We start from the raw sequence: 26504 nt of genomic DNA, 5'->3' as shown, positions 1-26504 counted from the left end.
CAACGTCATCTACTAAGTCACCTCTAGAACCTCTGGAAGTGTATAACATGTTCGTACGGACACCTCTGTCGCGAGTCCTAAAAGCACCAGGCTAATTTTTTATTCTTTTAGAACTGACATTATGCGTGACTGTCGTATTTCCCTCTCCCTTTCCCCCCCCCCCCCCCCCCCCCCACCTCCCGAGTGTCACATCCGAAAATCAGTATTTGGCTTCTTTGTCAGTAACTAAAAAAATACAAATGTCACTGTTTTTGGAAATTCCTCCCCTTACCGGTGAAGTAGGCGCTGAAAATTATTATGGAAATACACTATGTGATCAAAAGTATCCGGACACCCCCAAAAACATACATTTTTCACATTAGGTGCACTGTGCTGTCACCTACTGGCAGGTACTCCATATCGGCGACCTCAGTAGTCATTAGACACCCGTGAGAGAGCAGAACTGGGCGCTACGCGGAACTCAGGGACTCCGAACGTGGTCAGGTGACTGGGTGTCACTTGTGTCATACGTCTGTACGCGAGATTTCCTCACTCCTAAACATCCCTAGGTCCACTGTTTCCGATATGACAGTGAAGTGGAAACGTGAAGGGACACGTACAGCACAAAAGCGTACAGGCCGACCTCGTCTGTTGCCTGACAGAGACTGCCGACAGTTGAAGAGGGTCGTAATACGTAATGGGCAGACATCCATTAAGACCATCACACAGGAATTCCAAACTGCATCACGATCCATTTCAAATACTACGACAGTTAGGCGGGGGGTGGGAAAACTTGGATTTGATGGTCGAGGGGCTGCTCATAAGACACACATCACGCCGGTAAATGCCAAACGACGCCTTGCTAGGTGTAAGGAGGATAAATATTGGACGATTGAACAGTGGAAAAACGTTGTGTGTAGTAACGAATCACGGTACGCAATGTGGCGACCCGATGGCAGGGTGTGGGTATGGCGAATAGCCGGTGAACATCATCTGCCAGTGTGTGTAGTGCCAACAGTAAAATTCGGCGGCGGTGGTGTTATGGTGTGGTCATGTTTTTCGTGCAGGAGAGCTTACACCCCTTCTTGTTTTGCGTGGTAATATCACAGCATAGACGTACATTGATGTTTTAAGCACCTTCTTGCTTCCCACTGTTGAAGAACAATTCTGGGATGGCAATTGCATCTTTCAACACGATTGAGCACCTGTTCATAATGCACGGCCTGTGGGGGAGTGGTTACACGACAATAACATCCCAGTAATGGACTGGCCTGCACAGAGTCCTCACCTAAATCCTATAGACCACCTTTGGGGTGATTTGGAACGCCGACTTCGGGCCAGGCCTCACCGACTGACGTCGATACCTCTCCTCAGTGCAGCATTCGGTGAAGAATGGGCTGCCATTCCCCAAGAAACCTTCCAGCGCCCCTGGACGTATGCCTGCGAGAGCGGAATCTGTCATCAAGGTTAAAGCCGTCGGCACACGGACCGTGCATCCGAACGTTGAGCGTGCCGAGTTTCTGACGTCATAGCGTGGAACAGCACGTTCGGGAGTCTTTCCGAAGGTGCAGAGCAATATCTGGCATGTCAGATATACTGAGATTGCGTCTGAGCGTTGACCAATGAGATGGCACAACGCCACCTACGTCACACGCACACCGTCTTCCTGCACACAGAGTTGTGAGGCGCCATATTGGCATTCATTTCAAGCTTATATGTATATATGCCGTTTCTGAGCACCAGCAAACTGAGAATCACTGGAAAACCCGTTGTTAATTGTGTGATTTGTTCCAATAAAATAATGAGAAACAACATATTCTTGGCAAAAGAATTATTATAACTAGTTTGTTATGAGAGTAGGCTATCTGAATAGAGCGACACACTGAAGATCCGCCCAAAACGCATTGTTCTAGGTACAATTTGTTATAATTAAATTTCAATTAGTAACATTAAGGTTTTCAGCAAGGGGTAACATACTGTGATTAGATACACGGTATGTGTTGTTGGTTTAGCGTAATGAGTTTGTTGGGGCGGTGGTTCGGGTCTTGACACTTCAAATTTTTTTCCTGACATTCGCGTTTTTATTAGGTTCTGATACTTTATTATTATTTTAATATAAGTTCAAATGGCTCTGAGCACTATGGGACTTAACATCTGAGGTTATCAGTCCCCTAGACTTAGAACTTCTTAAACCTAACTAACCTAAGGATATCAAACAGATCCATGCCCGAAGCAGGATTCGAACCTGCGACTGTAGCAGTCGCGCGGTTCCAGACTGAAGCGCCTAGAACCGCTCGGCCACACCGGCCGGCTTTAATATAAGTATATACTATAATAGTTGATGTTATGTAAATATAAGTTCACCTTTTTTTGAGGGGTGACTTTGTTCGATTTGCTTAATCTACAGGACAGCTTGCGCTACTTGTATAAAGATATTTTGCTCCTTTTTCTTTTACGCTTCGTAATTCACATGTTGCAAAGATTCTGCTACCGGGTAGGAACAGTGATCGAGTAAGACTGACCTTGGGGTTTTACTGAAATGTGGGAAAGATGAAATAATGTTTATCTTATGCGGAGAAGTGTTCCAAATTTGTACCGCACTGTTTGTAATGGAACTTTTATAAGCCTGTGTCCTTACTGATTGGTACTTTCCTTTTCGTGGACGATGGAAGAAATATGGGTTTTAATAGAGCTAACGTGGGAATTTTACGCGCGCCCGTTGAGTAAACAGTGTGATTTACGAACTGGGAACATACCACAACTGCCGCTGGAGTGCGTTGCGATCGCGTATACTTCGTTGGGGCCCACGTACCGTATGCACAAGTCGCATCGTTAACGTTCGACAGCACGGTCCGTGTGCCGACGGCTTAAGGGTGGGCCAACACCATATTGAATTCCAGCAATACAGATGGAGGGCGCCAAGAACTTGTAAGTAATTTTCAGCCAGGTGTCCGGATACTTTTGATCACCTAGTGTATATGATTCAGTCAATCACTTGTCTCCATACTCGTATCGGACAAATCTGGAACCACTGTTAATGACCCGGGTGCCGACCACCAAAATCCAGTGCATCGTCTCGGGTTACCAGCTTCTCTCCAGATATTTCGGTGACTCCTGTTCAAATAAAGATTAACCTTCGCAGTGTGGCGCATTGTGCAGACACCAAACGTGGCAGCAAGCGCCATTCTGCTTTTGAGATAGGCGTAACACTCGGATTACGGTGGGGGGGATCCACCACGTCCTGAAGAGATGTGGAGGGAGATAGGTGAGGTGGTGGTCCGCGCCATTGAATGCAGAATGAGTGGGGAGAGCCGGAGCTTTCTCTGAGCGCTGGCGAAGCGTGATTACGCGCTGTCTCTCCGCTTTACTGCTCGCCAAACAAGGATTAGCCCGAGCAGCTCTGACGTCGAGCTGCCTTGCTCTATTATTAAAACGTGCATCCGAGCAGACAATGGGCTGTAGCTTTGGCTGACAATACAACTGCTTTCTTACAGAATTTTCAAATGCGTACCTCGATAAAAACTGCAAATCATGCTCTAGGGACCATCTCAAACTTCAAAGGGCAACGGCTTTCGCTCAGAGGATGAAAGCGGGATTAAGACATTAAAGTCAAGTTTGAAGAAGATGCTATACGGTACTATTTAAGGGAATAAAAGATCATTTTTTTTAAACAGTTCAAGTCTTGTAAAAAACGTTTTGGTAACGCCATTAGCTACACTACTGGCCATTAACATTGCTACACCACGAAGATGACGTGCTACAGACGCGAAATTTAACCGACACGAAGAAGATGCTGTGATACGTAAATGATTAGCTTTTCAGAGCATTCACAAAAGGTTGGCGCCGCAGGCGACACCTTCAACGTGCTGACGTGAAGAAAAGTTTCCAACCGATTTCTCATACACAAACAGCAGTTGACCTGCGTTGCCTGGTGAAACGTTGTTGTGATGCCTCGCGTAAGGAGGAGAAATGCGTACCATCACGTTTCCGCCTTTGATAAAGATCACATTGTAGCCTATCGCGATTGCGGTTTATCGTATCGGGACACTGCTGCTCGCGTTGGTCCAATGACTGTTAGCAGAATATGGAATCGGTGGGTTCAGGAGGGTAATACGGAATGCCGTGCTGGATCCAAACGGCCTCGTATCACTAGCAGTCGAGATGACAGGCATCTTATCCGCATGGCTGTAACGGATCGTGCAGCCACGTCTCGATCTCTGAGTCAACAGATGGGAACGTCTGCAAGACAACAACCATCTGCACGAACAGTTCGACGACGTTTGCAGCAGCATGGACTATCAGCTCGGAGACCACGGCTGCGGTTACCCTTGACGCTGCATCACAGACAGGAGCGCCTGCGATGGTGTACTCAACGACGAACCTGGGTGCACGAATGGCAAAACGTGATTTTTTCGGATGAATCCAGGTTCTGTTTACAGCATCATGATGGTCGCATCCGTGTTTGGTGACATCGCGGTGAATGCACATTGGAAGCGTGTATTCGTCATCGCCATACTGGCGTATCACCCGGCGTGATGGTATGGGGTGCCATTGGTTACACGTCTCGGTCACCTCTTGTTCGCATTGACGGCACTTTGAACAGTGGACGTTACATTTCAGATGTTTTACGATCCGTGGCTCTACCCTTCAGTCGATCCCTGCGAAACCCTATATTTCAGCTGGATAATGCGCGACCGCATGTTGCAGGTCCTCTACGGGCCTTTCTCGATGCAGAAAATGTTTGACTGCTGCCTGGCCAGCACATTCTCCATATCTCTCACCAATTGAAAACGTCTGGTCAATGGTAGCCGAGCAACTGGTTCGTCACAATACGCCAGTCACTACTCTTGATGAACCGTGGTATCGTGTTGAACCTGCGTGGGCAGCTGTACCTGTACACACCATCCAGGCTCTGTTTGACTCGATGCCCGGGAGTATCAAGGCCGTTATTACGGCCAGAGGTGGATGTTCTGGGTAGTGATTTCTCAGGATCTATGCATCCAAATTGCGTGAAAATGTAATCACATGTTAGTTCTAGTATAATATGTTTGTTCAATGAATGCCCGTTTATCATCTGCATTTCTTCTTGGTGTAGCAATTTTAATGGCCAGTAGTGTATTAGGAGTTTCTTTATTACAGGATCATACACAATCAGTTTCGTGATGATTTAATCGCATCCTCAGATGTATATATCTATGAATATACGGTATAACCCCGCTTTTACGTTCCCAAAATCAACGTGTTGTCGCCGTTTACGACATTTTTATCACTTTTCTCGCCATTTACGCTTTATGAAAAGAAACTGATGTAAAATGCCGGCATGATGTTGGCCGTCAAGTAATGTTTATAAACAATGCGTAGTTAAGTCTGTTGACACAGGGCGGATTTTGAACAGGTAAACGTGTAAAAGTTGCAACAATTCGTGCCCTGTCTGCTGCCGCTGCCATGTTCTGCTCGGCGCGGTGCCTGATGGGAGTAACTAGGTTCGTTCGGATAAAGATATCGTGAGCAATCACAACCATTTCCAAGCTGTCTCTACTGCGTATGCGCAATTCAGTGATTGTTGTGGTCGTCGTGACACCTTGGTAGAACCATATTTAGCGTGTTTCGTCGTTTGGCCACTTGTAGCGCTAGTTGACATCTTCACTCACTTTGCGTTGCTCGAATGTTTCTGGTTTAAATATACCACTCGCGTATTTTTTCAAGCTGAGCAAAACGTGTTTCGAGACTTTATTCTCGTTGTCAAGTGCAGTATTTACGTATGCATTTTTCGTGATATTACACAAACAAACAACGTGAGTGATCGTTTGCGTGTGTGTGCGTGGCTTTCTAGGCACGGGTGGCACAGCAGTTGATAACCTCAAAGAGACGACTACATTGTAAGAAACGCAGAACAACAAATACGCAAACGCCACACAAAATACTTTTCTGTATATTAGTATCTGGAAACGAGAAAAAATTCTCAAAACGCGTCTTCCTAAGCATGAAAAAATACGTAACTGGTGCACTGTTTCAATGTTTAAATAATGAATGACAGCTGCCTGCTTTCCAAAAACATCGATATGATGTATGAAACTGAGTAAAACGTTCGTAGTTACCAGGCAGTTACCAGTTCCAGTTACGTCAGCGATTTTTATTTTGCAAAAAGAGACATACTGTCTGCAGGGATAGCGCAATCACTTTTTTATACACTGTTACTTATAATCCGTCGTGATTGCAAAAATGTTTAGTCACATGACCGGTTTCGGTTCTTCTAGAACCTTCTTCAGATGTGAAATGACAATGATACTAATTTACTATTTCACAAATGCAAGCCCATTTCGTCCAACCCGATCAACTAGAGATTGTGTCGAAGTAGGAGAACAACAGACGGAGGTTGGCACCAGAGAGAATGTCGCGTTACGTTGCCGTAGGGAGTGCCACCGCAGTGAGGTGGATTACGCACCTGCCTGTGGACTGTTATCTGTTTTGGAGCTCGCAAACAGGGATTAGTGTGTGGAGCGACCGTAGGAGGCGGAATGAGCTGAATCGAGTCCCGAGATGCAGAAAACAAGTGCAGGAAACTGGGGATTTCCGAGCAGGATCCGCATCTTGCGCCAGACCTGCGTATTCCACATAAAGCGATTGACATAAACACTCTAGGGGAGATTGTAGACAATACATTCACTGACTACGTAAGAGAACAGATGAATCCAGCTGTTAGTCTCTTTACTGGTCGTCTGAGCATAGAATAACCTCTAATAAACATAGTAAGTGTAGAAACTACTTGGTTTAGCCGGTAGCCGCAATTTTTTTTATTTTATTTTGCCTGCTGGCTACCGGTTTTGGTACGAAGTGCCATAATGAGGCAGCAGAAATGGTGAAAAAATTGCAGTATGTGATTAAAATAATTGAGGCGCTGAGAACACTAAAGGCCTAAAGCACACTCTTGTCCACTGTGAGACTGTAGAATGTATGCATACTCCACATCTATTGATCTTATGGTAAACCAGCTTTATCAGTGCTGGACTCTACGCTGTATATATGAATATTTGCGAGAAGCTGTCTCACTAATATTTCTGATGTTCACTTCTGTAAGGGCCCAAAACGTATAATTTTCATTGCTGTAGGAACGCTCACTGGCTACACAGATGCCTATTTCTTCATAAAAGCTTCAAGCTCTTGAATGAATGCCCCACCGCAACGTCACGTGCCACAGTTTCAGCATTGCAATCTAAAATGGACGCTGTGAATTTCAGAACTTTTAAGAGAGGAGGAATGTTGTGGTATTTCACTCTTGCTTTATGAATGGCGCGGCGCGATCGTGAATAAATGTGCTACACCGATCAATTTTCTCAAGACAGATAGATACCTGTACCCAAGTCTAAAGACAAATTCAACATGTTTGCTTAATTTCATACGTTGTTGTTGTTGTTGTTGTGGCCTTCAGTCCTGTGAGTGGTTTGATGCAGCTCTCCATGCTACTCTATCCTACGCTAGCTTCTTCATCTCCCAGTACTTATTGCATCCTTCTGAATCTCCTTAGTGTATTCATCTCCTGGTATCCCTCTACGATTTTTACCCTCCATGCTGCCCTCCAATGCTAAATTTGTGATCCCTTGATGCCTCGGAACGTGCCGTAAAAACCGGTCACTTCTTGTCAAGTTGTGCCACAAACTCCTCCCCAATTCTACTCAATACCTCCTCATTAGTTATGTGATCTACCCATCTAATCTTCACCATTCTTCTGTAGCACCACATTTCGAATGCTTCTATTCTCTTCTTGTCCAAACTAGTTATCGTCCATGTTTCACTTCCATACATGGCTACACTCCATACAAATACTTTCAGAAACGACTTCCTTACACTTAAATCTAGATGTTAACAAATTTCTCTTCTTCAGAACGCTTTCCTTACCATTGCCAGTCTACATTTCATATCCTCTCTACTTCGACCATCATCAGTTATTTTGCTCCTCCAAGTAGCAAAACTCATTTACAACTTTAAGCCTCTCATTTCCTAATCTAATTCCCGCAGCATCACCCGATTTAATTCGAGTACATTCCATTATCCTCGTTTTGCTTTTGTTGATGTTCATCTTATATCCTCCTTTCAAGACACTCTCCATTCCGTTCGGCTGCTCTTCCAGGTCCTTTGCTATCTCTGACAGAATTACAATATCATCGGCGAATCTGAAAGTTTTCATTTCTTCTCCATGGATTTTAATACCTATTCCGAATTTTTCTTTTGTTTACTTTACTGCTTGCTCAGTATACAGATTGAATAACATCGGGGAGAGTGCAACATGTTATGTAATATGCTCGAAACGCAAAATCATAGCGACCTCCATTTTTCACTGCCCACTTTCCCGAATTTCGCGTAGTGTCTTGCTTTCACGTAAGTATCACAATAACTATGACAACGAAATGATGGGCTCATCATCATGAACCTGACATATAACGCAATAAATAAAGCAAAAATGCGATGTTTTTACCTAATAATTTCTGTAAAATCGTATGAGAACGGCTGCAGGGTGTACGCTTCCATTCTGTCATCGCTGATCGGCCCAAACGTCTGGACGAAATCCGGTCGCTGTGCGTCGGTCACCGTACCGTGCGCGAGCTTACACACTGAAGCACCAGACGAAACTGGTATAGGCATGTGTATTCAAACACACAGATATGTAAACAGGCAGAATACGGCGCAGTGATCGGCAACGCCTATACAGCGTGTTACAAAAAGGTACGGACAAACTTTCAGGAAACATTCCTCACACACAAACAAAGAAAATATGTTATGTGGACATGTGTCCGGAAACGCTTACTTTCCATGTTAGAGCTTATTTTGTTACTTCTCTTCAAATCACATTAATCATGGAATGAAAACACACAGAACCAGAATGTACCAGCGTGACTTCAAACACTTTGTTACAGGAAATGTTCAAAATGTCCTCCGTTAGCGAGGATACATGCATCCAACCTCTGTCGCATGGAATCCCTGATGCGCTGATGCAGCCCTGGAGAATGGCGTATTGTATCACAGCCGTCCACATTACGAGCACGAAGAGTCTCTACATTTGGTACCGGGGTTGCGTAGACAAGAGCTTTCAAATGCCCCCATAAATGAAAGTCAAGAGGGTGGAGGTCAGGAGAGCGTGGAGGCCATGGAATTGGTCCACCTCTACCAATCCATCGGTCACCGAAGTGTTGTTGAGAAGCGTACGAACACTTCGACTGAAATGTGCAGGATCTCCACCGTGCATGAACCACATGTTGTGTCGTACTTGTAAAGGCACATGTTCTAGTAGCACAGGTAGAGTATCCCGTATGAAATCATGATAACATGCTCCATTGAGCGTAGGTGGAAGGACATGGGGCCCAATCGAGACATCACCAACAATGCCTGCGCAATCGTTCACAGCAAATCTGTGTTGATGACGTGATTGCACAATTGTGTGCAGATTCTCGTCAGCCCACACATGTTGATTGTGAAAATTTACAATTTGACCACGTTGGAATGAAGTCTCATCCGTAAAGAGAACATTTGCACTGAAATGAGGATTGCCACATTGTTGGACGAACCATTCGCAGAAGTGTAGCCGTGGAGGCCAATCAGCTGCTGATAGTGCCTGCACACGCTGTACACGGTACGGAAACAACTGGTTCTCCCGTAGCACTCTCCATACAGTGACGTGGTCAACGTTACCTTGTACAGCAGCAACTTCTCTGACGCTGACATTAGGGTTATCGTCAACTGTACGAAGAATTGCCTCGTCCATTGCAGGTGTCCTCGTCGTTCTAGGTCTTCCCCAGTCGCGAGTCATAGGTTGAAATGTTCCGTGCTCCCTAAGACGCCGATCAATTGCTTCGAACGTCTTCCTGTCGGGACATCCTCGTTCTGGAAATCTGTCTCGATACAAACGTACCGCGCCATGGCTTTTGCTCCGTGCTAATCCATACATCAAATGGGCATCTGCCAACTCCGCATTTGTAAACATTGCACTGACTGCAAATCCACGTTCGTGATGAACACTAGCCTCTTGATGCTAGGTACAGATGTGCTTGATGCTAGTACTGTAGAGCAATGAGTCGCATGTCAACACAAGCACCGAAGTCAACGTTACCTTCCTTCAATTGGGCCAACTGGCGGTGAATCGAGGAAGTACAGCACATACTGACGAAACTAAAATGAGCTCTAACATGGAAATTAAGCGTTTCCGGACACATGTCCACATAACATCTTTTCTTTACTTGTGTGTGAGGAATGTTTCCTGAAAGTTTAGCCGTACCTTTTTGTAACACCCTGTATAAGACAACAGGTGTCTGGCGCAGTTGTTAGATAGGTTACTGTTGCTACAGTGGCAGCTTATCAAGATTTAAGTGATTGTGAACGTGGTGTCATGGCGCACGAGCGATGGGACACAGCATCTCCGAGGTGGCGATGAAGTGGGGTTTTTCCCGTACGACCATTCACGAGTGTCCATGAATATCAGGAATCTGGTGAAACATCATATCTCTGACATCGCTGCAGCCAGAAATGATCCTGCAAGAACGGGACCAACGATGACTGAAGAAATGGTTCAAATGGCTCTAAGCTCTATGGGACTTAATATCTGAGGTCATCCGTCCCCTAGACTTAGAACCACTTAAACCTAACTAACCTAAGGACATCACACACACATCCATGACCGAGGCAGGATTCGAGTTGCGACCGTAGCAGCCGTGTGGTTTCGGACTGAAGCGCCTAGAACCGCTCGGCCACAGCAGCCGGCCGATGACCGAAGAGAATCATTCAACGTGACAGAAGTGTAAATTTCACAGATTTCAACGCTGGGCCGTCAGCAAATGACAGCATGCGAACCATTCAATGAAGCATCATCGATATGGGGTTTCAGAGCCGAAGGCCCACTCGTTTACTCATGATGACTGCACGACACAAAGCTTTACACCTCGCCTGGGCCCGTCAACACCGACATTGGACTGTTGATGACCGGAAACGTCTTGCCTGGTTGGACGAGTCTCGTTTCAAGTTGTATCGAGCTGATGGACATGTATGAGTTTGGAGATTACCTCATGAATCTATGTTCCCTGAATATCAGAAGGGGACTGTTCAAGCTGGTGGAAGTTCTGTAAGGATGTGGGGCGTGTGCAGTTGGAGTGATATAGGAGCAATTATTCAAAAAAGTCTTAATCGCATTTATTATAATTGTACTGCCAACCGGTTTCAACCCGACTTAGGGGTCATCTTCTGGGCGTTTACACCACTGGTAGACTGTTGGTGGTGTCACTCCTGTCTACATAACGGCAGGAAACTATCTTTTCCTGTTGATGAACGAAGTCTTTCATATCAGTTTCCAACTGTGGGGAAAGAAAGTTCTCAAAACATCGAGATATCTCCTTCCTATGACAGTGTTCTCGGCAAAGAAAAATGGTCGACACACACCTTTTCTCGCGAAACTGCACGAAACATCTTAAATTTTGGAGAGTCCTTCTCATATTGTACAACTTCATGTGGTCGTTCCGTACCTCACATTCTCACATTATGACGCTTCACCTTTCCATTTAAATGGAATGTTGCCTCGTCACTAAACATTAAGAGTATAAGAAAACTGTCATGCTCCATCTTGTCAAGAACGAAATTACAAAATGGCTCTGAGCACTATGCGACTTAACTTCTGAGAACATCAGTCGCCTAGAACGTAGAGCTAATTAAACCTAACTAACCTAAGGACATCACACACATCCATGCCCGAGCCAGGATTCGAACCTGCGACCGTAGCGGTCGCTCGGCTCCAGACTGTAGCGCCTAGAACCGCACGACCACTCCGGCCGGCTACGAAATTACAGAAATCCACACTATCTAGTTTCCTGCCGTTATGTAGACAGGAGTGACACAACCAGCAGTCGACCATTGGTGTGAACGCCCAGATGACCCCTACGTCGGGTTGAAACCGGTTGGCGGTATTATAATAATAAATGCGATTAAGACTGCTTTTCAATAATTGATTAATCATACTAATCGCTGCTTCATCTCCACAACCATGTTGTCCAAAAATCTATTGATATAGACCCCTGATACATCCAGATACGACTCTGACAAGTGACACGTACATAACCATCCTGGCTGACCACTGTATCCATTCATGTCCTGCCGGCCGTTGTGGCCGAGCGGTTCTAGGCGTTTAAGTCCGGAACCGCGCTGCTGCTACGGTCGCAGGTTCGAATCCTGCCTCGGGCATGGATGTGTGTGATGTCCTTAGGTTAGTTAGGTCTAAGTAGTTCTAAGTCTAGGGGACTGATGACCTCAGATGTTAAGTCCCATAGTGCTCAGAGCCATTTGAACCATTCATGTCCATTGTGCATTCTGTCGTACTTGGGCGACATTGCACACGTCCAGAATTGTTACAAAGTGGCTCCAGGAACACTCTTGTGAGTTTAAACACTTCCACTGGCCACCAAACTCGCCAGACATGAACGATATCGAGCATATCTGGGATACTTTGCAAGGTGGTGTTCAGGTCTCCACCCCCTTGTACTCTTACGTATTTATGGACAGCCCTTTAGGATTCGTGGTGTCAATTACCTCCAGCACTACTTCGGACATGTCCGAAAGAACAGATACCATCTTCATATAGTTAAGGCTAACCGACCATTGACCTTCTTCTTCTGAGCTGGATGCACACACATTGCCCGAACTCTTACGGGACTCGGCAAGATTGTCTGCCGTGAGTAATGAATGTAATGGGCAGGGGCACTACGAATGTAGTGTGTGGACGTTAAGTTGGGAACGGCCGTCGTCCCACGATCCATAATGGCTCAACGAAGATTAAGTTGGGAATGTGGGTCTCACAGGGGGCGTACAAGGGATAAATCCCCGCAGTCGCACTATCCTCTGTGCCCTCGGTGGCTCAGATGGACAGAGCGTCTGCCATGTAAGCAGGAGACCCGGGTTCGAGTCCCGGTCAGGGCACACATTTTCAAATGTCCCCGTTGATGTATATCAACGCCTGCCAAATACTTATGGTCTTGATTTGATTATCATTTCACTTCAATCATCAGTCGAGAGCATTCCATGTCGTGCTGCGTCACTTCTGCCCGTTCGCCTGGTCCCTATACGATATTAGGCAGGTGGGCCAGTTTCTTTGGCTCTTCAGGGTATTTCGGTTTGCCGTTACTGCTGCGCGGGGCGCACGTGCCTGCGCCTGGAAGCGTGCTCCCGGTCTGGAGTCGCCTCCTCCAGCGGCGTCCAGCCGTCCGTGTTTGCGATGCGCCCGGCGGACAGTCTGTTCTGTGTGAGCGAAGCCGCGCCGACGCCTGCCCGGAATCAAGACAAAACCCGGCCGCGAAACCCAACTGGCGAGCCCTGACCGGGGCGGCATTGTGCCGAGGGCACGGCGAGGCAGCCAGCGCCACGCATACCGACGCAGGACGCCGGCAGCGCAGCGCGAATCACAATGGGGCCGCCGCTGCTCGCTGCATGCATAAAACATCGCCTCCTCCTCATCCACTTCTTCAGCGGCCCTCTCACTTCACCGCGTCCCGTAATGACTAACCAACACCCACCGATGATCACGCGAGCGTTTTTGCTTACATGAATTTTCAGATCAAACGAGCAAGTCTAGCTTGTTCGATTTCTTTGTAATCCCCGAAGACTTCTCCAGCAATAAGAGGCGAAACGTTAGGCACTTAAACATGCGTCAAGCTGGATTAACCGAGTGGTCTGAGGCGCTGCAGTTATGGACTGTGTGGCTGGTCCCTGCGAAGGCTCGAGTCCTCCCTCGGGCATGGGTGTGTGTGTTTGTCCTTAGGATAATCTAGGTTAAGTAGTGTGTAAGCTTAGGGACTGATGACCTTAGCAGTTAAGTCCCATAAAATTTCACACACATTTGAACATTTGAAGAAAGATGCGTCAGACGCGGCCTAATGTACATACTACTAAAATCACCGAGAATTTTTTCTTTCGTATTGCCGATCGACACCTTTTATGTAATCACAGCAAATACTTCCGCGGAATGTCACTTGTGCCAATCGTTCGTCCGCAGTGTAACCTTAGAAAAAGAGACAGCGGCGTTGGAATCTCAGATTTACTTCAAACTTTGTGCGCCTTTAGTGGGCCATCAAAACAAAATAACGTGCAAGTAGTAACGTGCACTACTCTGACAATTCCGAGATAATCGCAAGAAGAGTTTTACGCGTCTATTGCGGGGCTTATGTCTCTGTGCGTAGGTGGCCAAGTGCAGAGTTCATGGTGCGCAAGTGATAAGCGTTTGAACTTCGTAGGACGAACGTATTACCACGTAGCCAGTTGTTTCATAGAACTCAGCTACGTTCGGGCCGATCTTCCAGTCACCCGTCCTCCCCGTACAAAAGATTATAGTCGTTTGTTTATGCTGTCCAACCCTTGAGACCCCATGGTGCTACAGCACCCTGACATTAACTGGCGCATGCACCCTTTTTACCGTCGTCTGTGGCTGCACTCTGGTATGTTTTAGTCTATGGCAAATTCCCGACTAATAGTCGACTTTATCGCATAGGACTGGCCACCTCCCCACTCTGCCCTGACTGTCAGCTCGAAGACACCGACGAGCACCGTCTTACGTGGCCCCTGAAACGAAACGTATGGCTCCTCATCCAACGAATCGTGGGCTTTTACCTCCGTGCCCCGCCAACGACGGTAATCCCGGATTTCTTGTTGTTGCCGCAGACATTTCACTACCCTCTTGCTAAGCACCATACCCTAATCTGGTTTCGAGGACAGGCTTTAGAATATCTCTCTCAGAGTGGTCCGCATACAGTCCGTGACCGCGCATAGCACCGTCACCCGAAAACCATCTTACCGACAAACTTTTGCCGGTTATCTCCGCAGCGTCTTCCTTGACCCCCCTCAAAGTTGGAGTGTGCCATGCCTACCTGTCACATGGTGCAACACCCTTATCCACGTTCTCAGGCATCGACCAAAAAATAAATTTAAAAAAGGATGAAGACAGAATATTTTATATTTTGTTGTATTTAATGTTTTTCTAATATTTTTTGTTTAACTGTCATTTGTATATGTTTAAATTGTACCTTTAAGAACTCTTGCATAGTGTATATATGTACTGTTAGTTTGTTCAATAAAGATTATTGAAAAAAATGGAAGAATATGTTATATTTTGCTGAAGAAAAACGTATAAGAGGCGACGGTTCGACTCCCTCACAAAGTTAATTAGTAATGTATTTTTTCATCACTGGTCATATTAAGTGTCCTTTAATTTACGTCTATGGTCACAATCTTTGCTGTTAAACCATATTCGTTGGATGTTAAACAGCAAAGATTGTGACCATAGACGTAAATTAAATGGTCGTGCGGTTCTAGGCGCTCCAGTCCGGAGCCGCGCTGCTGCTACAGTCGCAGGTTCGAATCCTGCCTCGGGCATGGATGTGTGTGATGTCCTTAGGTTAGTTAGGTTTAATTAGTTCTAAGTTCTAGGGGACTGATGACCACAGCAGTTGAGTCCCATAGTGCTCAGAGCCATTTGAACCATTTTTGAACGTAAATTAAAGGAAACTTATTACACTCCTGGAAATGGAAAAAAGAACACATTGACACCGGTGTGTCAGACCCACCATACTTGCTCCGGGCACTGCGAGAGGACTGTACAAGCAATGATCACACGCACGGCACAGCGGACACACCAGGAACCGCGGTGTTGGCCGTCGAATGGCGCTAGTTGCGCAGCATTTGTGCACCGCCGCCGTCAGTGTCAGCCAGTTTGCCGTGGCATACGGAGCTCCATCGCAGTCTTTAACACTGGTAGCATGCCGCGACAGCGTGGACGTGAACCGTATGTGCAGTTGACGGACTTTGAGCGAGGGCGTATAGTGGGCATGCGGGAGGCCGGGTGGACGTACCGCCGAATTGCTGAACACGTGGGGCGTGAGGTCTCCACAGTACATCGATGTTGTCGCCAGTAGTCGGCGGAAGGTGCACGTGCCCGTCGACCTGGGACCGGACCGCAGCGACGCACGGATGCACGCCAAGACCGTAGGATCCTACGCAGTGCCGTAGGGGACCGCACCGCCACTTCCCAGCATATTAGGGACACTGTTGCTCCTGGGGTATCGGCGAGGACCATTCACAACCGTCTCCATGAAGCTGGGCTACGGTCCCTCACACCGTTAGGCCGTCTTCCGCTCACGCCCCAACATCGTGCAGCCCGCCTCCAGTGGTGTCGCGACAGGCGTGAATGGAGGGACGAATGGAGACGTGTCGTCTTCAGCGATGAGAGTCGCTTCTGCCTTGGTGCCAATGATGGTCGTATGCGTGTTTGGCGCCGTGCAGGTGAGCGCCACAATCAGGACTGCATACGACCGAGGCACACAGGGCCAACACCCGGCATCATGGTGTGGGGAGCGATCTCCTACACTGGCCGTACACCACTGGTGATCGTCGAGGGGACACTGAATAGTGCACGGTACATCCAAACCGTCATCGAACCCATCGTTCTACCATTCCTAGACCGGCAAGGGAACTTGCTGTTCCAACAGGACAATGCACGTCCGCATATATCCCGTGCCACCCAACGTGCTCTAGAAGGTGTAAGTCAACTACCCTGGCCAGCAAGATCTCCGGATCTGTCCCCCATTGAGCATGTTTGGGACTGGATGAAGCGTCGTCTCACGCGGTCTGCACGTCCAGCACGAACGCTGCTCCAACTGAGGCGCCAGGTGGAAATGGCATGGCAAGCCGTTCCACAGGACTACATCCAGCATCTCTACGATCGTCTCCATGGGAGAATAGCAGCCTGCATTGCTGCGAAAGGTGGATATACACTGTACTAGTGCCGACATTGTGCATGCTCTGTTGCCTGTGTCTATGTGCCTGTGGTTCTGTCAGTATGATCATGTGATGTATCTGACCCCAGGAATGTGTCAATAAAGTTTCCCCTTCCTGGGACAATGAATTCACGGTGTTCTTATTTCAATTTCCAGGAGTGTATATATACGGGTCACTGTGTTTTTTTCGCGACGATGTAGCAGCTTGTGAAACTGGTCATATTATTTAATTTATATGACATTTGACAGATAATAAAAAGAATTATTCGATTTGACTCGTCCATATTTCTGAAACCTATAAACATATACAACGAATTTTGTTTTTCAATGAACGGGTCACACAAAAGGTTTCTTTCGTACCTTTTCATAGGTGCTCAATACGCCCCCTTTGAGATGCACGGCATATGTCTGTGCGTATTCAAATTGTTCCCACACTGCAGCGAGCATGTCTTGAGTTACAGCTTCCACAGCTGCTGTTATGCCATGTCTCACTTCGTTCATTGTTGTTGGTAACGGAGCTACATAAACCGTGTCTTTTATAATCCCCCCACAAGAAATAATGACATACAGTCACATCCGGTGACCTTGGAGGCCAGTTGCGTAAGGATGAATCATTTGGTTCAGTGCGACCGATCCATCGTTCAGTAGTCCTTTGACTTAAAAAAATCCCGGACTTCCAGATGTTAGAGTGGCAGTGCCCCATCCTGTTGGTGAATGATGTCGTTCGAAAGTGTGGTAAAAGAAAGTTCTCAAGAATATTGAGATATCTGCTTCCTATAACAGTGTCCTCAGCAAAGAAAATGGCCCACACACCTTTTCTCGCGAAACTGCACGAAACACCTCACAGTTTGGAGAGTCCCTCTCACGTTGTACAACTTCATGTGGAAGTTCTGTACCCCACATTCTCACATTATGACGCTTTCCATTTAAATAGAATGTTGCCTGGTCACTAATAGTGTAAGAAAATTGTCATCCTCCATCTTGTCAAGAACGAAATTACAGAAATACACACGTTTTTGTTTGTAATCTTCACAAAGAGCAGTAGCTGAATTTCGCACGGTTTCATGCGTCAACGTCGACGCAACACACGCCAGACGGACATCGGGGACGTGATGAGCTGTCGAGCCGCACGGCGAACGGATTTCTGAGGACTCCTTGTGAAACTATGGAAACCCGACAAATATGGGTTGAAAATAATGTCACTATGCGATGCAAGGACATTCTATTTTTTCCGTGGCATTCCAGACACTGGCAAGGACAAAGAATAAAGAGAAGACCTGGAGATCTGTTTTTACCTGCCCAGTATGGTTTGCGCCTGACGGAATCTATCAGGGGTTCTTATAGAAACATTACAGCGGACAGTTGGTTCTCCTGACTGGAGGTGACTGATGCCCCCCTCCAAAAGAAACTCACATTTGTAGGTACATTGAGGAGGAACAAACCGCAAATACCACCGTCAATGCTGCTTTCCGCTCCAGTAGGCTCTTCAACATTTATGTATCAAGACGACAAAACTTTGGCGTCATTTACCCCAAAGAAAAATAAAAAAGTTTTACTGATATCGTCTATGCACTTCTCTGGAGGGATAAATGAAAAATCAAATAAGCCTGAAATTGTGGAGTTCTACAGTCTAACTAAAGGAGGGGTCGATGTATTAGATATGCTTTGCACACCAGGACCACAAAAAGAAAATCGAGAAGATGGCCCATGCGGTACTTCTATGCTATTTTAGACATCGCTGCTATAAATAGTTTTATCATTTACAAAAGCAATAGCAAAATTTACAGCTTTTCAAATGACGCGAGAATATCATTTCTCAAAAATCTTGCGCTCTCTTTGACAAAATCTCTTATGGAAAAGAGGTTGAATAACACACATCTTCCCCGTGAGCTTCGTTCTTCTATTGGAAAACTATTGGAAAAAGAACCAACCGAATGAGACAAGCCTATCCAAGCACAGCCACTAAAGAAAAGAAGATGTGATTTTTGTGACAGATTAAAAGATAGGAAGGGGAATGCTTCTTGTAGTAAGTGTAATCGTTCTATACGTGGGGAGCATAAAGTTATTATATGCCATGGCTGTAAAGAAACTGAGATGTGATAAATTGTGCCAAATAGGTATTTTCAGGGCTGTATGTGATCGTTTCCAGGATAACATCATACATTTATTGCTTGTTCCTATACATTATGTGTACAAAGACATTTATTATTGAGAACTTTATATTTCGAAACTACTGACAATATAATTATTTTCTACAGTTAGTAAGAGACGTTTCTCATTTAGTTCCTATCTTTAGAATTTCTAAAGCACTCAAGTTCTTAGTTGATGACTGAATCTACCGATTTTTACTATGTTTTCAATAATTTTATAGAGAATATTACTATTAAGGTATTTTTTGTAATCAAGTTCCTATTTTTTACAAAGTACTTTATATTCTTACTTATTGACTATAAAAATAAAAAAGACTTGTTGTTATAACAAATATTATATGTGTTTAATTTATAATAAAACTTTTTCTCATTATTCATTTTTTATTTTACCCCGAAAAATCGATATTTGGAGGGTGGGGTCTGATCCAACCCCACCTTACCGTTTATGTCAGGAAACTTCACCTTACCGTTAGAGGGTTAATTTGAACTGTGTTGAAAAGCAACATTGTAAGACTTGTCAGAATTCACTAAAAATTTCCGCATGTGACATTTTTAGTATAGCCATAGAGAACAGCGTTTGGTGAATGAGCGACTTCTTAAATATGCTGACCAATATTTCGTTTTTGTGTTTCAGGTGAGTTCTCGAGCGCTTTCTGCACTATCAGACCACAACTGCTGTCCGTGAAGCTTGTAAGTAGCGATACTGCAAATACTAATACAAAGGTCAGTCAATAAGAAAACCGATCTTTTAAAGAATCTGTTTCGAGAATGGAACAAAACATTTATGTAATGAATTAATTCGATTTGAATCCATTAACCTTCTTTTACTTTCTTTTGATGTTGATCTTATAATTTCTTTTCGAGACACTGTCCACTCCCTTGACTTGAGAGCCGGCCGCTGTGGGCGTGCGCTTCTAGACGCTTCAGTCTGGAACTGCGTGACCGCTACGGTCGCAGGTTCGAATCCTGCCTCGGGCATGGATGTGTGTGATGTCCTTAGGTTAGTTAGGTTTAAGTAATTGTAAGTTCTAGGGACTGATGACCACAGATGTTAAGTCCCATAGTGCTCAGAGCCATTTCACTTCCCTTCACTTGGTCTTTGAAGTTCTTTCCCGTCTCTGAGAGAGTTACGATGTGATCGACAAACTTCACAGTTTTTTGCTTCTCCCGTAACTTCAATTACATTTCCAAATTTCGCCTCAAGTTCCTTTACAGTCTCCTTAACGTACATATTGAATAACGCTGGGCATATGCTGTGAAGGCATTTGTGGCCGAGCGGTTCTAGGTGCTTCAGTCCGGAACCACGCTGCTGCTACGGTCGCAGGTTCGAATCCTGCCTCGGGCATGGATGTGTGTGATGTCCTTATGTTAGTTAGGCTTAAGTAGTTCTAAGTCTAGGGGACTGATGACCCCAGATGCTAAGTTCCATAGTGCATAGAGCCATTTGAACCATTTTTTGGATAGGCTGTAACCCTATCTCAATTCCTTTCTCAACCTTCTACGTAATACAAAAGGTAAGAAACATGAAAATATATTACTGCTTACCAGATACTACAGGAGAATGATTAGAAACTACACGAGCAGTAAAAAAAAATGAATATTTGGCCGTGAAAAGAATGTGGAACATTTATCCCAGAATAATCATTACAGCGCGGAAGCGCTGAGACAAATATGTATGAAAAGATCCTGAACAGAATCGCGGTTTCGAAGGTGGGAGGGAGAGGGGAAGGGAGGGAGAGAGGGTGGTGAGAGAGGGGGAGTTGGCGGGAAGCCTTAGCACTGAAAGGTTGTGTTGTTTCAGTGCAAAGTATGGAACCCTGCACAGACGGTCGGTCAATGCGATTGAAGCAACGTGCAGTCATTGAATTCTTGAAAGCAGAAGGTGTCACCCCACAGGAGATTCATCAGAGAATTAAAGCAGAGTGCGGTGATTGTGTTGATGTGAGTACTATACGTCGTAAGTTTAAAGATGTTGAGGCGGGAACATCTGACCTGCGTGACAAACGAAGAGTTGGACGTCGTGTGACAGCAGCCACCGAGTTTCACAAGCAAAATGTTGACAGATTGATTCAGGAAGATCGTCGTATCACTCAGAGAGAAACTGCAAGCACAATGGGCATTTCACAAGAACGTGCGGGTCGCAGTATTGTTTTACTTGTCTACTGGAAGATCTGTGCACGATGGGTACTCCGGATGCTGACTCCTGAAATGAAGGAGCACAGAATTGAAACTTGCCAGGAACTCCTCTCGTGTTACGAGAATGAAGGTGACGTCTTTCCCTATTCCGATAATGAAAGACGATCTGCGGGGATATCATTATGCTTCTGATGAAGACGTTGAGAGAACTGTGAGACTGTGGTTGTGGAAACAGTGTGTCGACTTCTTCCGTGACGACGTCAGGAAAGTTGTTCATCGTTGGCAGAAATGTATCCAATTGCTTGGTGATTATGTGGAAAAGTGAATATTGGTAATTAAAGATCACGTTCTAAGGATTATTTCTGTGTTGGATTTATTAAAATATTCCCATCCAAACCCAATTAGCGAAAGTGGAGGCATTACTTTCATTCAACCCTCGTGTAATATGGTTGAAGAGCGTACGTGTGATAGCCATATTCGCCAGCTGTAGTAAACAACGTACAGGGGGTTTCAGAAGTGAGTGTCAATATTCTGGGGTATGAGAGGAGTGATCATTCGAAACAAGCAAGTGAAGTAAGCATGGGCTCTAAAACGCCTGCCTTAAGAGCTACGGGCAACTCTTGATCTTCGACACTGTGAAACAAATCTACTGCAAGCTCTTTGCATTCCATACTTTGGGACGTACTAGTATGGACCAAAACAAGAAAAAAATATCCAGTAAACCTGTCCTGTAAATTGCATACGTTAAAACTTATTAACATTTGTTCATCAGAAGAGTTATGTTTCAAAGTAGCGAAGATGACAAAGTGCTCATAGTTCGTAACGTATGCATTTTAGAGCACATGTTTACTGCACATTTTTTCTTGTTTTGGTCCGCACTACCACTTCCTAAGATATGGAAAGCAAAGAGCTTGCAGTAGAAGAGACTTGTTTCACAGTATCGAAGATCAAGAATTGTTCATAGCTCTTAAATACGCGTTTTAGAGCCCAGGTTTACTTGACCTCTTCGTTTCGAATGATCATTCCTGTCATATCACTGAATATTGACCAGCACTTCTGAAATACCATGCATAGCATAACATCATATGGTTGGAGAGCGTTCATTTCCCAGCTAAAAAAGTTTTCGGGTGGCATAAACTTTCTGAAAGTGGTTGCCTTGTATTACATGACATGCATAGTAATACAAGTAAAAATGCGCAAATATGTCCAGATTTTTGTATTAAATGTCTTTGAATTGGCCAGATAAGTCGAAAAGCTACACTACTGGCCAAAAAATTGCAACACCAAGAAGAATTGCAGATGATAAACGGGTATTCATTGGACAAATATATTATACTACAACTGACATGTGATTGCATTTTCACGCAATTTGGGTGCATAGATCCTGAGAAATCAGTACCCAGAACAACCACCTCTGGCCGTAATAACGGCCTTGATACGCCTGGGCATTGAGTCAAACAAAGCTTGGATGGCGTGTACAGGTACAGCTGCCCATGCAGCTTCAATACGATACCACAGTTCATCAAGAGTAGTGACTGGCGTATTGTGACGAGCCAGTTGCTCGGCCACCAGTCGAACATTTTCTGTTCCCAGAAAGGCCCGTACAGGACCTGCAACATGCGGTCGTGCATTATCCTGCTGAAATGTAGGGTTTCGCAGGGATCGAATGAAGGGTAGAGCCACCTCCGAAATGTAACGTCCACCGTTCAAAGTGGCGTCAATGCGAACAAGAGGTGACAGAGAAATGCAACCAATGGCACCCCATACCATCACGCCGTGTGATACGCCAGTATGGCGATGTCGAATACACGCTTCCAATGTGCGTTCACCGCGACGTCGCCAAACACGGATGCGACCATCATGATGCTGTAAACAGAACCTGGGTTCATCCGAAAAAATGACGTTTTGCCATTCGTGCACCCAGGTTCGTCGTTGAGTACACCATCGCAGGCGCTCCTGTCTGTGATGCAGCGTCAAGGGTAACCGCAGCCACGGTCTCCGAGCTGATAGTCCACTCTGCTGCAAACGTCGTCGAACTGTTCGTGCAGATGGTTGTTGTCTTGCAAACGTCCCCATCTGTTGACTCAGGGATCGAGACGTGGCTTCACTATCAGTTACAGCCATGCGGATAAGATGCCTGTCATCTCGACTACTAGTGATACGAGGCCGTTGGGATGCAGCACGGCGTTCCGTATTACCCTCCTGAACCCACCGATTCCATATTCTGCTAACAGTCATTGGATCTCGACCAACGCGACCAGCAATGTTGCGATGCGATAAACCGCAATCGCGATAGGCTGCAATCCGACCGATATTGAAGTCGGAAACGTGATGGTACGCATTTCTCCTCGGTACACGAGGCATCACAACAACGTTTCACCAGGCAACGCCGTTCAACTGCTATTTTTGTATGAGAAATCGGTTGGAAACTTTCCTCATGTCAGCACGTTGTAGGAGTCCCCACCGGCGCCAACCTTGTGTGAATGCTCTGAAAAACTAATCATTTGCATATCACAGCATCTTCTTCCTGTCGGTTAAATTTGGCGTCTGTAGCACGTCATCTTCGTGGTGTAGCAATTTTAATGGCCAGTAATGTACTTCTCTTTTACATCACTAACTTTGCCCAGCACATATTCGCCTTTTTTTTTTTAGCAATGATAGCATCATTCTGTATTGGGGTAAGAAGTATTGCAAATGAAACTTGCAGCTCGACTGGGCATCTGGAAACGTAGTGTGTAAGCCATCCTGAGAAAAGCTGAGTAATCACTTAAAATTATTATAGTAAATTACTGGGTTAGGTCTGGACTGAAATGGCGAGGAAATAACAAGATTTACGGAGCCCTTCTTCTGGGTGCAGTGGAAGTGATGTCACCTTTACGAAACGCTGCTAGCAATACGTAAGTAACTTGACTGCAGTTCGAAGAAGTGTTTTGAAACGGACGTTGGACACGACTATAAACTTCTCCAGGGCAGAGACCATCATCTCCACGTACCAGCTTGCCACCGCAGAGTGCGCGGCGAAGCTTAGTCAATAACCATACTAAGGATTTTCTCTCCTATTCCGTTTGCGTATTGAACGAGGGGGAAACGACTCTTCTTCATGCGTCTATAAACATTTCTGCCATCTTACTTACGTGATCCCTACCCCAGATACATGTTGGTGGCACCAGAGTGATCGTTCGGCCGTCTCTCCAGTACGGCATCTATAAATTTACCCTACAAGATTTCGCGGAAAGCACGCCACCTTTCTTCCAAGCGTTCCCATTAAGTTCCCCGAACACTTCCGTTGCACTTTGGCATAGTCTATCCCAAACTGTTACCGTCCCAGAGGCACAACTCTGGATTCATTCATGTCTACTGCCATACATTGGAACAGTATTCTAGAACTGGTCGCCCTAGCGTCTTGTATCCTATTACCTTAACAGATCCACAGTGTAAGGTTTCTCGTTTATTTTTGGTATTCAAAGAACGTGATGTGAGCTCCAAATTTACATTCGGTGTGTCACACTTCATGTTGTGCACTGGATATTTTTCAAACAAAAGTCTTCAATAGTCGATATGTTACGCCGCAGAGTACAAGCAATGTGGTCTCTAGTAGCCAGTAGCATTGCCGTTGCCATCGGTAAGCGATGAAAATTCTTCCAATCCATATGTGGCATACAGATAACCAGTGCTTAACAGTGTTGGTTAAAAACAGTCTTGGTAGCAATTTTAGTTTTTTTATTTTTCAACTACGCGTTTCGCCTTATTTAGACATCTTCAGGTTGATCTTATATCTGGTATTTCTTAGAACGATCCTTTAGACAGTGTAGTCAATGGGCATCGTCGAATACATCATGCCAACAGCGCCTTCGTTGAACTCAGTCCATCTAGAAAAGTCTTTACTGAGTTTAACGAAGGCGATGTTGGCCTGATGTATTCGACGATGCCCATTGGCTACACTGTCTAAAGGATCCTTCTAAGAAATACCAAATTTAAGATCAACCTGAAGATGCCTAAATATGGCGAAACGCCTAGTTGAAAAATAAAAAACTAAAATTGCAACCAAGACTGTTTTTAACCAATGCCATGAAAATTTCTTAGGTCTGGTCACATTATAGTCAAGATAATAAGATCATTCGTAGTCAGGTGTTGCATTTCAAATGTAATATCACGTTCATTTCAAGTGAAATTGAGTGAAAATTACATTTCCTGTTAGGCAGTCTCAGTTTTAGAAAGCAGTTTTACATTCGCGTGTGTATCACTTCGTGTTTGGAATTTTATTCAGCCAGTTCCCTACGTAGAATCACAGGGCATTTTTAAAAATAATTTTTGGTTATTTATTCTTTCAGAATTCATTTTGTAATATCATGAAGCATTTTTACTCTCTTAGTTTTGTGTGTTGGAACTGCAAGTCACGTAATGTGACGTCACGTAGTCCAGCACTGTCCGTCCCACTGCACAGTACAGAATTTTGCAGGGCAGATTCTTCAAGATACTGCTTTATTTTATGCGGAAATGTTACAACTGTACTGCTCCGAATCTTTCCAAGAAATCCGAGTCCTTCATTTGACTTCCCTAACTCTGATTTTAGCTGAGAGTGCTGTATCATATCACTCCAGTATCACACCTTAATGCAGGGATGGACATTACTAACACAACACATTGCTACGGCTAATGCGGTGTGTGCGCCCGCATCTCGTGGTCGTGCGGTAGCGTTCTCGCTTCCCACGCCCGGGTTCCCGGGTTCGATTCCCGGCGGGGTCAGGGATTTTCTCTGCCTCGTGATGGCTGGGTGTTGTCTGCTGTCCTTAGATTAGTTAGGTTTAAGTAGTTCTAAGTTCTAGGGGACTGATGACCATAGATGTTAAGTCCCATAGTGCTCAGAGCCATTTGAACCATTTCAACCAATGCGGTGTGTGTGTGTGTGTGTGTGTGTGTGTGTGTGTGTGTGTGTGTGAGACTGAAGTTAACGAGCGCTCAACGGCAAGGTTATCGGCGCCCTTACAGATGTTAAGACAAAAGAATGTGAATAAAACGGCTAAAAATGTCGTGACACAGTGAGAGGCAAACCTATGGAATCATACTCACTCACTCCCTCACTCGCACCTCGCACGCCTTGACCCACACAATCACACTACCTCCAGAGCTGGTAATATAGTGGCTAGCGTTGCTCCCTGGGGGGTCATGGAGTCCTGGGTTCGTGTTGTTCTCATCATTTCATCATCATTCGGGAAAATGGCGAAACTGGACTGTATACAATTGGAAATTTGTGTAGGCGCTGATAACCGCGCGTTGATAGCCCCACAAATCAGATATATTTCTCATCATCACACTACCTCAAACGCCGTAGAATAACGGTTAACGATGCTATGCCTGCGATTAAAACATACATAAAACGCAAAGGAGCTACACTGCTGGCCATTAAAATTGCTACATGACGAAGATGGCGTGCTACAGGCGCGAA

The 26504-nt window shown here is 45.3% G+C and overlaps 1 protein-coding gene and 1 non-coding gene across 2 annotated transcripts in view; both read left to right on the top strand.

The window, feature by feature from the left end:
* Positions 1-26504, top strand: part of LOC126428322 (carbonic anhydrase 2-like) — a 216424-nt gene that overhangs the window by 108226 nt on the left and 81694 nt on the right. The gene's annotated exons all lie outside the window — the stretch shown is intronic.
* Positions 12854-12927, top strand: Trnat-ugu (transfer RNA threonine (anticodon UGU)). Its single transcript has one exon. It is a non-coding gene; the product is annotated as a tRNA-Thr (tRNA).

This window comes from Schistocerca serialis, chromosome 12, assembly GCF_023864345.2.
Source record: "Schistocerca serialis cubense isolate TAMUIC-IGC-003099 chromosome 12, iqSchSeri2.2, whole genome shotgun sequence".
Taxonomy (NCBI): Eukaryota; Metazoa; Arthropoda; class Insecta; order Orthoptera; family Acrididae; genus Schistocerca; species Schistocerca serialis.
This window is presented reverse-complemented; position numbering and strand designations above follow the sequence as displayed.